General features: G+C 46.6%; 2 non-coding genes across 2 annotated transcripts in view; both read right to left on the bottom strand.

Annotated features, from left to right (window-relative positions):
* Positions 1-182, bottom strand: part of LOC131291774 (large subunit ribosomal RNA) — a 4091-nt gene extending 3909 nt beyond the window's left edge. The window contains exon 1 of the ribosomal RNA XR_009189533.1: positions 1-182. This exon is cut by the window's left edge and continues 3909 nt beyond it. This is a non-coding gene — a ribosomal RNA (large subunit ribosomal RNA).
* Positions 183-669: 487 nt separating this feature from the next.
* Positions 670-824, bottom strand: LOC131291772 (5.8S ribosomal RNA). The gene has a single exon (XR_009189532.1). It is a non-coding gene; the product is annotated as a 5.8S ribosomal RNA (ribosomal RNA).
* Positions 825-14347: the final 13523 nt, after the last annotated feature.

The following is a 14347-nucleotide window of genomic DNA, read 5'->3' as shown; positions in this document are numbered from 1 at the left end:
TAAGATGACGGATAGTGAGACGCACCAGTACACGGAATCGGATAGACGGACTGGCCGCCACCCCTACGTGCTGAGCTTCTCCCGTTTCGCTCGCAGCTACTCAGGGAATCCCGGTTGGTTTCTTTTCCTCCCCTTATTAATATGCTTAAATTCAGGGGGTTGTCACACATGAACTGAGGCTTATGTACCTTGCGGTTGTTATCGTCACATCTGGCTTGCGACTACTTTGTTTCAATGTCCAATATGTACCGTTGGACTCGGTTAACGGGCTGTTAGCCCGCGTGTGGTTTAACTCACTGATACCTTCCATTGCCCATACGCTAGTTTGTTTGTGTTCCTTTGGTCAACTTCCATACTTGAATCATTTGTGCTACCGCTGCTGCTTCGACGCTACTTTGACATCTTCGCTTCTATTTAAATAAATAAATAAGCTGAAGCTAGACATCAGTAAACACCACCACAGACACCACAAGCACGCCTTCTCCTCGTACTTCCGCCTCACGCGGGAACACGGACGCTCTAAATACTTCGAATTCCAATGCCAGTATATTGTAAACCACGGGTTCTTTAATGCTAGCGGGTCGTCGCGACCCTAGTTAACATCATGGTGCACGTCTCGTGACGAGTGTCACGGCGTAGTTAAATGTATGCGATACATTTCTCAAATATAAGCGCTCAGTCATCTGTACATCATGGTAGGTTCCCACGACGTGCAATATGCGTTCAACTTATCAATGTTCATGTGTCCTGCAGTTCACATTATGACGCGCAGTTAGCTGCGGTCTTCATCGATCCATGAGCCGAGTGATCCACTGCCGAGGGTGACTAACTTGCGTAAGCCGCCGCTGTGCGCGTATACCCGTTCCCCGTAGGGAGGAGCAAGCCGCCGCTTAGAGACGAAGCATAAAGTGTCCTCATTCCACATAGGGCAAGCTGGATGAATCCATTTTACCCAGGACGGCCGAAGCGGCGTGGACCAGGGGAGAACTGAACCTTATACTTCACACCACAGTAAGTCTACGTGTCCTCTTCCACATAGGGCAAGCTAGAACTAACTATCTTACCCAGGACTGCCGAAGCAGCGTGGACCAGGGGAGGAACACACTTTTCATGGAAACGTAAGGCATCCATGACTGCCATAACGTAAGCCGCCGCTGTGCGCGTATACCCGTTCCCCGTAGGGAGGAGCAAGCCGCCGCTTAGAGACGAAGCATAAAGTGTCCTCATTCCACATAGGGCAAGCTGGATGAATCCATTTTACCCAGGACGGCCGAAGCGGCGTGGACCAGGGGAGAACTGAACTTTATACTTCACACCACAGTAAGTCTACGTGTCCTCTTCCACATAGGGCAAGCTAGAACTAACTATCTTACCCAGGACTGCCGAAGCAGCGTGGACCAGGGGAGGAACACACTTTTCATAGAAACGTAAGGCATCCATGACTGCCATAGTGCGTAAGCCGCCGCTGTGCGCGTAAACCCGTTCCCCGTAGGGAGGAGTCAAGCCGCCGCTTAGAGACGAAGTATTAAGTGTCCTCTTCCACATAGGGCAAGCTAGAATGAACTATCTTACCCAGGACCGCCGAAGCAGCGTGGACCAGGGGAGAACTGAACTTTATACTTCACACCACAGTATTGAGTAATGTGCCCTCTTCCACATAGGGCAAGCTGGAATGTTCCATTTTACCCAGGACGGCCGAAGCGGCGTGGACCAGTGGAGGACTACTCAATCATGAGGTTTGATATCGACTTGTGTGTTTCAATAGGGTACCGATGGTATGTTTTGAACCGATTTGATTTAGCCATTCTGAAGTCATCACTTGGTTGAAGCGCTGAACTAGGGAGGGGCATCGTTTACATATATATTGGTTTTTGCATGCTCTACTAGGTTAATGTCATAGGGTTGGCTATCGAGCATGCCCAAGTGATGACTTGATTTTGTGCTTGCTTGAATTCTTCACATTTCATACCATCGGTTAGTTGTCGAATCATTCCTCGATCATAACCTTCGTTCTTGGTTCATGTATGCTCTCTTCCACATAGGGCAAGCTAGAATTAACTATCTTACCCAGGACCGCCGAAGCAGCGTGGACCAGGGGAGAACTATACTTTGTCTTGTATGCCCTCTTCCACATAGGGCAAGCTAGAATGAACTATCTTACCCAGGACCGCCGGAGCAGCGTGGACCAGTGGAGGACTATACTTTGTTCATAACACCACAGTATTGAGTAATGTGCCCTCTTCCACATAGGGCAAGCTAGAATGAACTATCTTACCCAGGACCGCCGAAGCGGCGTGGACCAGTGGAGGACTACACAATCATGAGGTTTGATATCGACTTGTGTGTTTCAATAGGGTACCGATGGTATGTTTTGAACCGATTTGATTTAGCCATTCTGAAGTCATCACTTGGTTGAAGCGCTGAACTAGGGAGGGGCATCGTTTACATATATATTGGTTTTCGCATGCTCTACTAGGTTAATGTCATAGGGTTGGCTATCGAGCATGCCCAAGTGATGACTTGATTGTGTGCTTGCTTGAATTCTTCACATTTCATACCATCGGTTAGTTGTCGAATCATTCCTCGATCTAACCTTCGTTCTTGGTTCATGTATGCTCTCTTCCACATAGGGCAAGCTAGAATTAACTATCTTACCCAGGACCGCCGAAGCAGCGTGGACCAGGGGAGAACTATACTTTGTCTTGTATGCCCTCTTCCACATAGGGCAAGCTAGAACTAACTATCTTACCCAGGACCGCCGAAGCAGCGTGGACCAGTGGAGGACTATACTTTGTTCATTACACCACAGTATTAAGTATGGTGTCCTCTTCCACATAGGGCAAGCTAGAACTAACTATCTTACCCAGGACCGCCGAAGCAGTGTGGACCAGGGGAGGACTATACTTTATACTTCACACACTAGCCATACTGAAGTCATCACTTGGTTGAAGCGCTGAACTACGGCGGGGTAATCGTTTACAGGTTATAATCATATAGCTGCATGCTCATTAGTAGATAATGGAATATTGTATGGCAATATGAGCATGCCCAAGTGATGACTTTGTTTCAAGCTCAACAGGTAGGGTATTGAGTCCTCTTCCACATAGGGCAAGCTAGAATGAACTATCTTACCCAGGACCGCCGGAGCAGCGTGGACCAGTGGAGGACTCTATACTTTATACTTCACACCACAGTATTGAGTACGACTTGCATAAAGCCCCTAATGAGAACCACGAGGGCTCTCTCAATGTAGAACCACGAGGGCTCTAGTACCGATTCTCTCGGTACGGCTTGGTCCGTGTTCCTTTATGCTTGTACTCTAAGTATTAAGTATTGTGTCCTCTTCCACATAGGGCAAGCTAGAACTAACTATCTTACCCAGGACCGCCGAAGCAGTGTGGACCAGGGGAGGACTATACTTTATACTTCACACACTAGCCATACTGAAGTCATCACTTGGTGGGGGTGAACTACGGCGGTATCTATCGTTTTGGTTCGGTCTATATAGGGTCGCTTGCATGCTCATTCGAATATAATGTAATTGTGTATGGCAATATGAGCATGCCCAAGTGATGACTTTGTTTCAAGCTCAACAGGTAGGGTATTGAGTCCTCTTCCACATAGGGCAAGCTAGAATGAACTATCTTACCCAGGACCGCCGGAGCAGCGTGGACCAGTGGAGGACTCTATACTTTATACTTCACACCACAGTATTGAGTACTTCTTGCATAAAGCCCCTAATGAGAACCACGAGGGCTCTCTCAATGTAGAACCACAAGGGCTCTAGTACCGATTCTCTCGGTACGGCTTGGTCCGTGTTCCTTTATGCTTGTACTCTTAGAAAGTCTCAACCCGGAGGTCTTGACTTTGATTGTCATAGTTGGACTACGACGGGGCATCCGACCATTGCTGATCGAACACCCCTGATTCACCATCTTTCGGGTAGGCGGTACGCGTACCTCCGGACGCGGAAGTCTCAACCCGGAGGTCTTGACTTTGATTGTCATAGTTGGACTACGACGGGGTATCCGACTCATCGAATACCCCAGAAGCACACCATCTTTCGGGTAGGCGGTACGCGTACCTCCGGACGCGGAAGTCTCAACCCGGAGGTCTTGACTTTGATTGTCATAGTTGGACTACGACGGGGTATCCGACTCATCGAATACCCCAGAAGCACACCATCTTTCGGGTAGGCGGTACGCGTACCTCCGGACGCGGAAAGTCTCAACCCGGAGGTCTTGACTTTGGTTGTCATAGTTGGACTATGACGGGGCATCCGACCATTGCTGATCGAACACCCCTGTTACACCATCTTTCGGATAGGCGGTGCGCGACACCACCGACGCGGAAAGTCTCAACCCGGAGGTCTTGACTTTGTATTGTTGGATAGTCCTCTTCCACTATAGGGCAAGCTGGAAATATTCCCTTTTACCCAGGACTGCCGAGGCAGCGTGGACCAGGGGAGAACTTCACGGAATCTTCAGGCATCCATGATTGCCATAGTGCGTAAGCCGCCGCTGTGCGCGTCAACTCGTTCCCCGTGAGGAGGAGTCTAGCCGCCGCTAAAAGACGAAGCATTAAGTGTCCTCATTCCACTATAGGGCAAGCTAGAATTAACTATCTTACCCAGGACCGCCGAAGCAGCGTGGACCAGGCGAGGACTATACTTTATACTTCACACCACAGTATTGAGTACGACTTGCATAAAGCCCCTAATGAGAACCACGAGGGCTCTCTCAATGTAGAACCACGAGGGCTCTAGTACCGATTCTCTCGGTACGGCTTGGTCCGTGTTCCTTTATGCTTGTACTCGCGGAAAGTCTCAACCCGGAGGTCTTGACTTTGATTGTCATAGTTGGACTACGACGGGGCATCCGACCATTGCTGACCGAACACCCCTGATTCATCATCTTTCGGATAGGAGGTGCGCCCACCTCCGACGCGGAAGTCTCAACCCGGAGGTTCGGACTTAGAGTTTTTCCCATTTAAAAGTTTTTCTCTTAGCCATACTGAAGTCATCACTTGGTGAACGATTGAACTAGGGCGGGTTAATCGTTTATAGGTATCATGTGGTTTGCATGCTCTCTTAGGTTAAGGTCATGTGGTTGGCTATCGAGCATGCCCAAGTGATGACTTTGTTTCACGCTTGCTTGATTTCTTCATGATTCCCTGTTATATAGTGTAATCATTCGAGAACAGGGAATCTTTGGTTTTGCTCAACAGGTATTGGATGTCAACTTGGTATCTAGATCGCATTAAGTCTCAACCCTTAGGTTCGGACTTGTATAGTGACATCTTGTTACGGTCTTGAGTCTCAACCCGCAGGTTCGGACTACTTAGTGTTTGATCGAATATAATATGGCAACTTGTGCCTAAGTCTCAACCCGCAGGTTCGGACTTCTGTTTATTTGGCCAATGTATGTATAAGGCAACTTGTGCCTAAGTCTCAACCCGCAGGTTCGGACTTGTGTATTTGTTCGAAGTCATGTATAAGGCAACGTGTGCCTAAGTCTCAACCCGCAGGTTCGGACTTGTTAGTGTTTCGTCAACTTTCATATGGCAACTTGTGCCTAAGTCTCAACCCGCAGGTTCGGACTTGTGTATTTGTTCGAAGTCATGTATAAGGCAACTTGTGCCTAAGTCTCAACCCGCAGGTTCGGACTTGTGTATTTGTTCGAAGTCATGTATAAGGCAACGTGTGCCTAAGTCTCAACCCGCAGGTTCGGACTTGTTAGTGTTTCGTCAACTTTCATATGGCAACTTGTGCCTGAGTCTCAACCCGCAGGTTCGGACTTCTATAGTGTTTCGTCAATTATCATATGGCAACTTGTGCCGAAGTCTCAACCCGCAGGTTCGGACTTCTGGAAGGATCACTTGGCCACTAATGATCCTTCCGCAGGTTCACCTACGGAAACCTTGTTACGACTTTTACTTCCTCTAAATCATCAAGTTCGGTCAACTTCGATAAAGCAGACGCGGTTCACGAGGATCCAGCGAACGATCATCTCCAAAGACCTCACTAAATAATCCATCGGTAGTAGCGACGGGCGGTGTGTACAAAGGGCAGGGACGTATTCAACGCTGGCTGATGACCAGCACTTACTAGAAGTTCCGAGTTCATATGGACCATTGCAATCCATAATCCCTACTAAGTGAGTATTTGAGTGATTTCCCGTTCCTCTCGGAATAGGAGACACGCTGCTACCCACATTGTAGCACGCGTGTAGCCCAGAACATCTAAGGGCATCACGGACCTGTTATCGCTCGATCTCATTTTGCTAAACACAAATTGTCCTGCTAAGCAGCGTACCGTAAGTGCACTTGCGCACACGAACAGCGAAGGTGTCAGGTCATACTCCACCGAAAGGTCCTAACCCGTTCCAATCGGCATCGACGCATTAACGCTGACTGCGTTCTAGTTAGCATATGTGAGTCACGTTCGTTATCGGAATTAACCAGACAAATCAATCCACGAACTAAGAACGGCCATGCACCACTACCCTTAAATTTGAGAAAGAGCTATTAATCTGTCTCACCTCCATAAGTTCGGACCTGGTAAGTTTTCCCGTGTTGAGTCAAATTGAACCGCAAGCTCCATTTCATTGTGGTGCCCTTCCGTCAATTCCTTTAAGTTTCAACTTTGCAACCATACTTCCCCCGGAACCTGACTTTGGTTTCCCGGAAGCTACTGAGAGCACCTGGTTGTAGCGTCTCCCAATTGCTAGTTGGCATCGTTTACGGTTAGAACTAGGGCGGTATCTAATCGCCTTCGATCCTCTAACTTTCGTTCTTGATTAAAGAAAGCATCCTTGACAAATGCCTTCGCTTTAGTTAGTCTTACGACGGTCTACGAATTTCACCTCTCGCGCCGTAATACTAGTGTCCCCAACTACTTCTGTTAATCATTACCTCCGGTCTGAGTACAAACCAATGAAAGATTAGACCAAGGTCGTATTCCATTATTCCATGCAAGATTATTCTAGGGCGTTTGGGCACCCTGCTTTAAGCACTCTAATTTGTTCAAGGTAAACGTGAGCGGTCGAGCTCTATGTTACACTTGCACCCGTTGAAGGGCACACCATGACACAGACTTGGTGCCCTACCACACCATTGAGTCGCAACCAGATTCCGACTTGGCCCACCGACCACGGGTTGACCGGGTCGGCGGAGCCGGACTGTGTTGGACAAGTATCAACTTCGAACGTTTTAACCGCAACAATTTTAATATACGCTAGTGGAGCTGGAATTACCGCGGCTGCTGGCACCAGACTTGCCCTCCACTTGATCCTCGTAGAAGGATTTATGCTCTACTCATTCCAATTATGAAACATCATTAAAGAGTTTCATATTGTTATTTCTCGTCACTACCTCCCCGTCCCGGGATTGGGTAATTTACGCGCCTGCTGCCTTCCTTGGATGTGGTAGCCATTTCTCAGGCTCCCTCTCCGGAATCGAACCCTGATTCCCCGTTACCCGTTGCAACCATGGTAGTCCTCTATACTACCATCCATAGTTGATAGGGCAGATATTTGCGAGATCTGTCGTCGGTGCGAGACCATACGATCAGCATCATTATCCAGACTTCAACTCAATGACACGGAGAACCCGCGATTGGTTTGACTAATAAGTGCACCAGTTCCCGCGAGGGTCCTGGCATGTTGCATGTATTAGCTCTAGATTTTCCACAGTTATCCAAGTAACTAGGTTGATGATCTCGTAAATTATAGCTGTTATACTGAGCCTTATGCGGTTTCACATTAAATCTGTTTGTACTTAGACATGCATGGCTTAACCTTTGAGACGAGCGTATATTACTGGTAGGATCAACCAGAATTCCGACTTTGCGTTCGAATGTTCATTGTCCCATTGCACCCGGAGGAGCAAACACCACGTTCTATATGTTGTCAAGTCCGGTAGCACACGGGAGGCGAGCCCCCGTGCGAACCTCATTGCCCTCGTATCACACACACCCGATGCACCGGACAGGCACTTGAGCGGCATTCGACTCCGCTAAGCGCTCGTGCGCCCGATTGTGCATGCGCTGACGGGGCCTTCATACCCCTACCACAGCGACCTTATGCCAAACTTCCATGAATACTTAGGTGAGCTGACAAGGGCCTTCATTTCCCTACCATCAACTAAAGGACACGCTAGGCGCGTCCGATCATTGCAACTGCGGGGCTTTCATACCCCAATCACCACAGTACGCAATTCACCAGAGTTTAATCACAACCCCCCCGGACATGGCACACTATTAACTTGCAACAAAACTTAGTGTGTGCCGGGCACATCGGTTCCACAAAATCATTCCCGATGTACCCCAATTGGGGTTGCGAACGCATTCACGGTCCTCTGACACACCCAACCAAGCGTGGATACTACATACCTCAAACACCCAGTACACTAACAGACAAATCAACATATGGTTGCTTTCCCCCAGACATTTGCCAATCACTTGGCACCCGGACGGGAACTCGCTCCTGATTGCGCCAATGCCACCCATTTGCCAAGAGCGAGTTCTGTATGTAGATTTCATTTGGAAAGACAACCGTGTACTGGATATTCTATCCGACGATTACAGATGACGAGTACGAGACTCGACTACACTCACGGATAATACATTTTGGGTCGAGATTGCTTTCGGGGTTTTCGATTGGTCTTGCGCTTGTAAACGTATAACTTTGACTTGTGGTAACCTCGGTATGTTAGTCGATCACGTGGTTGTGAACTGGGTACGGGTGGGCAATCTGTTCACTTGCACTCTGGGTAGGAATATGGTGAGCGCTATAGGTTAAAGATCATGGTATGGTTCCATCGTGATGACTTTCGCTAGATAGTAGTATGTTTGGATAGTTATAACGTTTTTGGCCATTTGTTCATAGTGTTCGGTTCATTCAGGAATTCGATTGGTCTTTGCTTCACACACGTGGTCGATCACTTGGATGTGAACTAGGGTGAGATTAAGGTGTTCACTAGTGCTCTTCGGTTTTGGATCAGTACTGAGCACTTGATTGGTTTCGCATAATATGTATCCATAGTGATGACTCTTTCCAGCTTAAGATTTCGTTACCGGTTTCGAATCCTCCCCACGTTCGCTTTTACTTGGTTAGGTTTTCGAGTGTAGATTTGAAAGCAATCTCATGTATGTATCCCATCTGATATAAGCCACTGACAGTTCATGTCACCTCGTTCAACTCTCGCTGGGTCACAGAAGTATGTTACTGCGCCCATTATCCCTACTCGGATAGGTTCGGTTCGTTCGTTTTATACTACGGTGAGTAAACTCAATTTGTGCATCGCATAGCCATGGAAAGCAAGCTTTCGCGGGCCTCTTCGACTGTTTTGATACGAGCTTTGCCCGTGATGCTTGTCATCCCAGGATACTAGACCCCTTTGGACGACCGCATGACCATCAGAAAGTAAATTCCACGTTCGATTTGGGGTGTGAACCCCGAACATAAAGTCTTTGTGTAGAACCACGAGGGCTCTATAGTACCGATTCTCTCGGTACGCTTGGTCCGTGTTCCTTTATGTTCGTACTCTTGTGAATAAGATTCACGTTCGTTTTGGGATATTTGCTACTGTCACCGTTTGAGTACTATGGGGCTTGAACCCCTAACATAAAGTCTTTGTGTAGAACCACGAGGGTTCTATAGTACCGATTCTCTCGGTACGCTTGGTCCGTGTTCCTTTATGTTCGTACTCTTGTGTGTATAATATTCATGTTCGGTTTGGGATATTTGCTACTTTCACCAGGGTCCCGTTCTTCATACAAGTCTGCCTTGCTAATGTGGTAACTTTATAGTGTAGTTCTGACATCCCAATTTTGGGACTTAGCCGATTTTTCGTATATTTCCATATGACCCATAGGGTCCCTTTCTTCATACAAGCTTGCCTAGGGCGATCGGTCAAAACTTGTCTTACTATTCGATTGGTCTTCGCACTTTCACCCTAGGCAGTTCGCCTAGGTCTGTCTTCTTGAGGAGGCCAAAACCCGAAATAAGGAGGTTCGGCCGACCCTGAAACCTCCCCTGTCTGAACTACACTAACCCGATTTTTCAGGGTCCTCAGCGCCATACAACTTTGCCTAGGTCACTTGTACTCTTGACTTAGGCCATCCGACTTGGTCCGTGTTTCTTCCTAGGGTTCACCTAGGTACTTTGCCTTGCTTGATGTGGTAACTTTTTAGTGTAGTTCAGACATCCTTATTTTGGGACTTAGCCGATTTGTCATGTATTTCCATATGACCCATAGGGTCCCTTTCTTCATACAAGCTTGCCTAGGGCGATCGGTCAAAACTTGTCTTACTATTCGATTGGTCTTCGCACTTTCACCCTAGGCAGTTCGCCTAGGTCTGTCTTCTTGAGGAGGCCAAAACCCGAAATAAGGAGGTCCAGCCGACCCTGAAACCTCCCCTGTCTGAACTACACTAACCCGATTTTTCAGGGTCCTCAGCGCCATACAACTTTGCCTAGGTCACTTGTACTCTTGACTTAGGCCATCTGACTTGGTCCGTGTTTCTTCCTAGGGTTCACCTAGGTACTTTGCCTTGCTTGATGTGGTAACTTTTTAGTGTAGTTCAGACATCCCAATTTTGGGACTTAGCCGATTTTTCATGTATTTCCATATGACCCATAGGGTCCCTTTCTTCATACAAGCTTGCCTAGGGCGATCGGTCAAAACTTGTCTTACTATTCGATTGGTCTTCGCACTTTCACCCTAGGCAGTTTGCCTAGGTCTGTCTTCTTGAGGAGGCCAAAACCCGAAATAAGGAGGTTCAGCCGACCCAGAAACCTCCCCTGTCTGAACTACACTAACCCGATTTTTCAGGGTCCTCAGCGCCATACAACTTTGCCTAGGTCACTTGTACTCTTGACTTAGGCCATCTGACTTTCTTCCGTGTTTCTTCCTAGGGTTCACCTAGGTACTTTGCCTTGCTTGATGTGGTAACTTTTTAGTGTAGTTCAGACATCCCAATTTTGGGACTTAGCCGATTTTTCATGTATTTCCATATGACCCATAGGGTCCCTTTCTTCATACAAGCTTGCCTAGGGCGATCGGTCAAAACTTGTCTTACTATTCGATTGGTCTTCGCACTTTCACCCTAGGCAGTTTGCCTAGGTCTGTCTTCTTGAGGAGGCCAAAACCCGAAATAAGGAGGTTCAGCCGACCCAGAAACCTCCCCTGTCTAAACTACACTAACCAGATTTTTCAGGGTCCTCACCGTCATACAACTTTGCCTAGGTCACTTGTTCTCTTGACTTAGGTCATCTGACTTGGTCCGTGTTTCTTGCTAGGGTTCACCTAGGTACTTTGCCTTGCTTGATGTGGTAACTTTTTAGTGTAGTTCAGACATCCCAATTTTGGGACTTAGCCGATTTTTCATGTATTTCCATATGACCCATAGGGTCCCTTTCTTCATACAAGCTTGCCTAGGGCGATCGGTCAAAACTTGTCTTACTATTCGATTGGTCTTCGCACTTTCACCCTAGGCAGTTTGCCTAGGTGTAGCTTCTTGAGGAGGTCAAAACCCAAAATAAGGAGGTTCAGCCGACCCAGAAACCTCCCCTGTCTAAACTACACTAACCAGATTTTTCAGGGTCCTCACCGTCATACAACTTTGCCTAGGTCACTTGCACTCTTGACTTAGGCCATCTGACTTGGTCCGTGTTTCTTGCTAGGGTTCACCTAGGTAGTTTGCCTTGCTTGGTGTGGTAACATTTGAGTGTAGTTCTGACATCCCCATTTTGGGACTTAGCCGATTTTTCATGTATTTCCATATGACCCATAGGGTCCCTTTCTTCATACAAGCTTGCCTAGGGCGATCGGTCAAAACTTGTCTTACTATTCGATTGGTCTTCGCACTTTCACCCTAGGCAGTTTGCCTAGGTGTAGCTTCTTGAGGAGGTCAAAACCCAAAATAAGGAGGTTCAGCCGACCCAGAAACCTCCCCTGTCTAAACTACACTAACCAGATTTTTCAGGGTCCTCACCGTCATACAACTTTGCCTAGGTCACTTGCACTCTTGACTTAGGCCATCTGACTTGGTCCGTGTTTCTTGCTAGGGTTCACCTAGGTAGTTTGCCTTGCTTGGTGTGGTAACATTTGAGTGTAGTTCTGACATCCCCATTTTGGGACTTAGCCGATTTTTCGTAAAATACCATATGACCCATCAGGGTCCTTTGCTTCATATAAGTTTGCCTTGCTTGGTGTGGTAACATTTGAGTGTAGTTCTGACATCCCCATTTTGGGACTTAGCCGATTTTTCGTAAAATACCATATGACCCATCAGGGTCCTTGCCTTCATATAAGTTTGCCTTGCTTGGTGTGGTAACATTTGAGTGTAGTTCTGACATCCCCATTTTGGGACTTAGCCGATTTTTCGTAAAATACCATATGACCCATCAGGGTCCTTTGCTTCATATAAGTTTGCCTTGCTTGGTGTGGTAACATTTGAGTGTAGTTCTGACATCCCCATTTTGGGACTTAGCCGATTTTTCGTAAAATACCATATGACCCATCAGGGTCCTTTGCTTCATATAAGTTTGCCTTGCTTGGTGTGGTAACATTTGAGTGTAGTTCTGACATCCCCATTTTGGGACTTAGCCGATTTTTCGTAAAATACCATATGACCCATCAGGGTCCTTTGCTTCATATAAGTTTGCCTTGCTTGGTGTGGTAACATTTGAGTGTAGTTCTGACATCCCCATTTTGGGACTTAGCCGATTTTTCGTAAAATACCATATGACCCATCAGGGTCCTTTGCTTCATATAAGTTTGCCGTGCTTGGTATGGTAACATTTGAGTGTAGTTCTGACATCATCATTTTGGGACTTAGCCGATTTTTCGTAAAATACCATATGACCCATATGGGTCCTTTGCTTCATATAAGTTTGCCTTGCTTGGTGTGGTAACTTTTTAGTGTAGTTCTGACATCCCCATTTTGGGACTTAGCCGATTTTTCGTAAAATACCATATGACCCATCAGGGTCCTTGCCTTCATATAAGTTTGCCTTGCTTGGTGTGGTAACATTTGAGTGTAGTTCTGACATCCCCATTTTGGGACTTAGCCGATTTTTCGTAAAATACCATATGACCCATCAGGGTCCTTTGCTTCATATAAGTTTGCCTTGCTTGGTATGGTAACATTTGAGTGTAGTTCTGACATCATCATTTTGGGACTTAGCCGATTTTTCGTAAAATACCATATGACCCATATGGGTCCTTTGCTTCATATAAGTTTGCCTTGCTTGGTGTGGTAACTTTTTAGTGTAGTTCTGACATCCCCATTTTGGGACTTAGCCGATTTTTCGTAATATACCATATGACCCATCAGGGTCCTTGCCTTCATATAAGTTTGCCTTGCTTGGTGTGGTAACATTTGAGTGTAGTTCTGACATCCCCATTTTGGGACTTAGCCGATTTTTCGATCAATACCATATGACCCATCAGGGTCCTTTGCTTCATATAAGTTTGCCTTGCTTGGTGTGGTAACATTTGAGTGTAGTTCTGACATCATCATTTTGGGACTTAGCCGATTTTTCGTAAAATACCATATGACCCATCAGGGTCCTTGCCTTCATATAAGTTTGCCTTGCTTGGTGTGGTAACACATGAGTGTAGTTCTGACATCCCCATTTTGGGACTTAGCCGATTTTTCGTAAAATACCATATGACCCATCAGGGTCCTTTCCTTCATATAAGTTTGCCTTGCTTGATGTGGTAACATTTGAGTGTAGTTCAGACATCCCCATTTTGGGACTTAGCCGATTTTTCGATCCATACCATATGACCCATCAGGGTCCTTGCCTTCATATAAGTTTGCCTTGCTTGGTGTGGTAACATTTTAGTGTAGTTCTGACATCATCATTTTGGGACTTAGCCGATTTTTCGTAAAATACCATATGACCCATATGGGTCCTTTGCTTCATATAAGTTTGCCTTGCTTGGTGTGGTAACTTTTTAGTGTAGTTCTGACATCCCCATTTTGGGACTTAGCCGATTTTTCGATCCATCCTATATGACCCATCAGGGTCCTTTTTCTTCATATAAGTTTCCCAAGACTTAGTGCTTTTTACCTTTGGACACAAATATCACCCTTACGGGTTTCTTTGATCTTCTCACTTTGTATTGACCAAATGTAGGTCTTGCCATGCCAAACATATAATTGTTCTACACCAAGTCTCTATCTCTTACCGCCAGCTCGGTACATTCGATCAACCTGCCCTTAAGGCACCCGGGACTTAGCCATTTTTTCACATTTTTCATGATTTTGAGGCAACTTTTCTCGACTTTGTCACCTTATATCACCAAGATCCTTTCCCTTTAGCGCTTCACTCTGTTC

This window comes from Anopheles ziemanni (assembly GCF_943734765.1).
Source record: "Anopheles ziemanni chromosome X unlocalized genomic scaffold, idAnoZiCoDA_A2_x.2 X_unloc_143, whole genome shotgun sequence".
Lineage (NCBI taxonomy): Eukaryota > Metazoa > Arthropoda > Insecta > Diptera > Culicidae > Anopheles > Anopheles ziemanni.
This window is presented reverse-complemented; position numbering and strand designations above follow the sequence as displayed.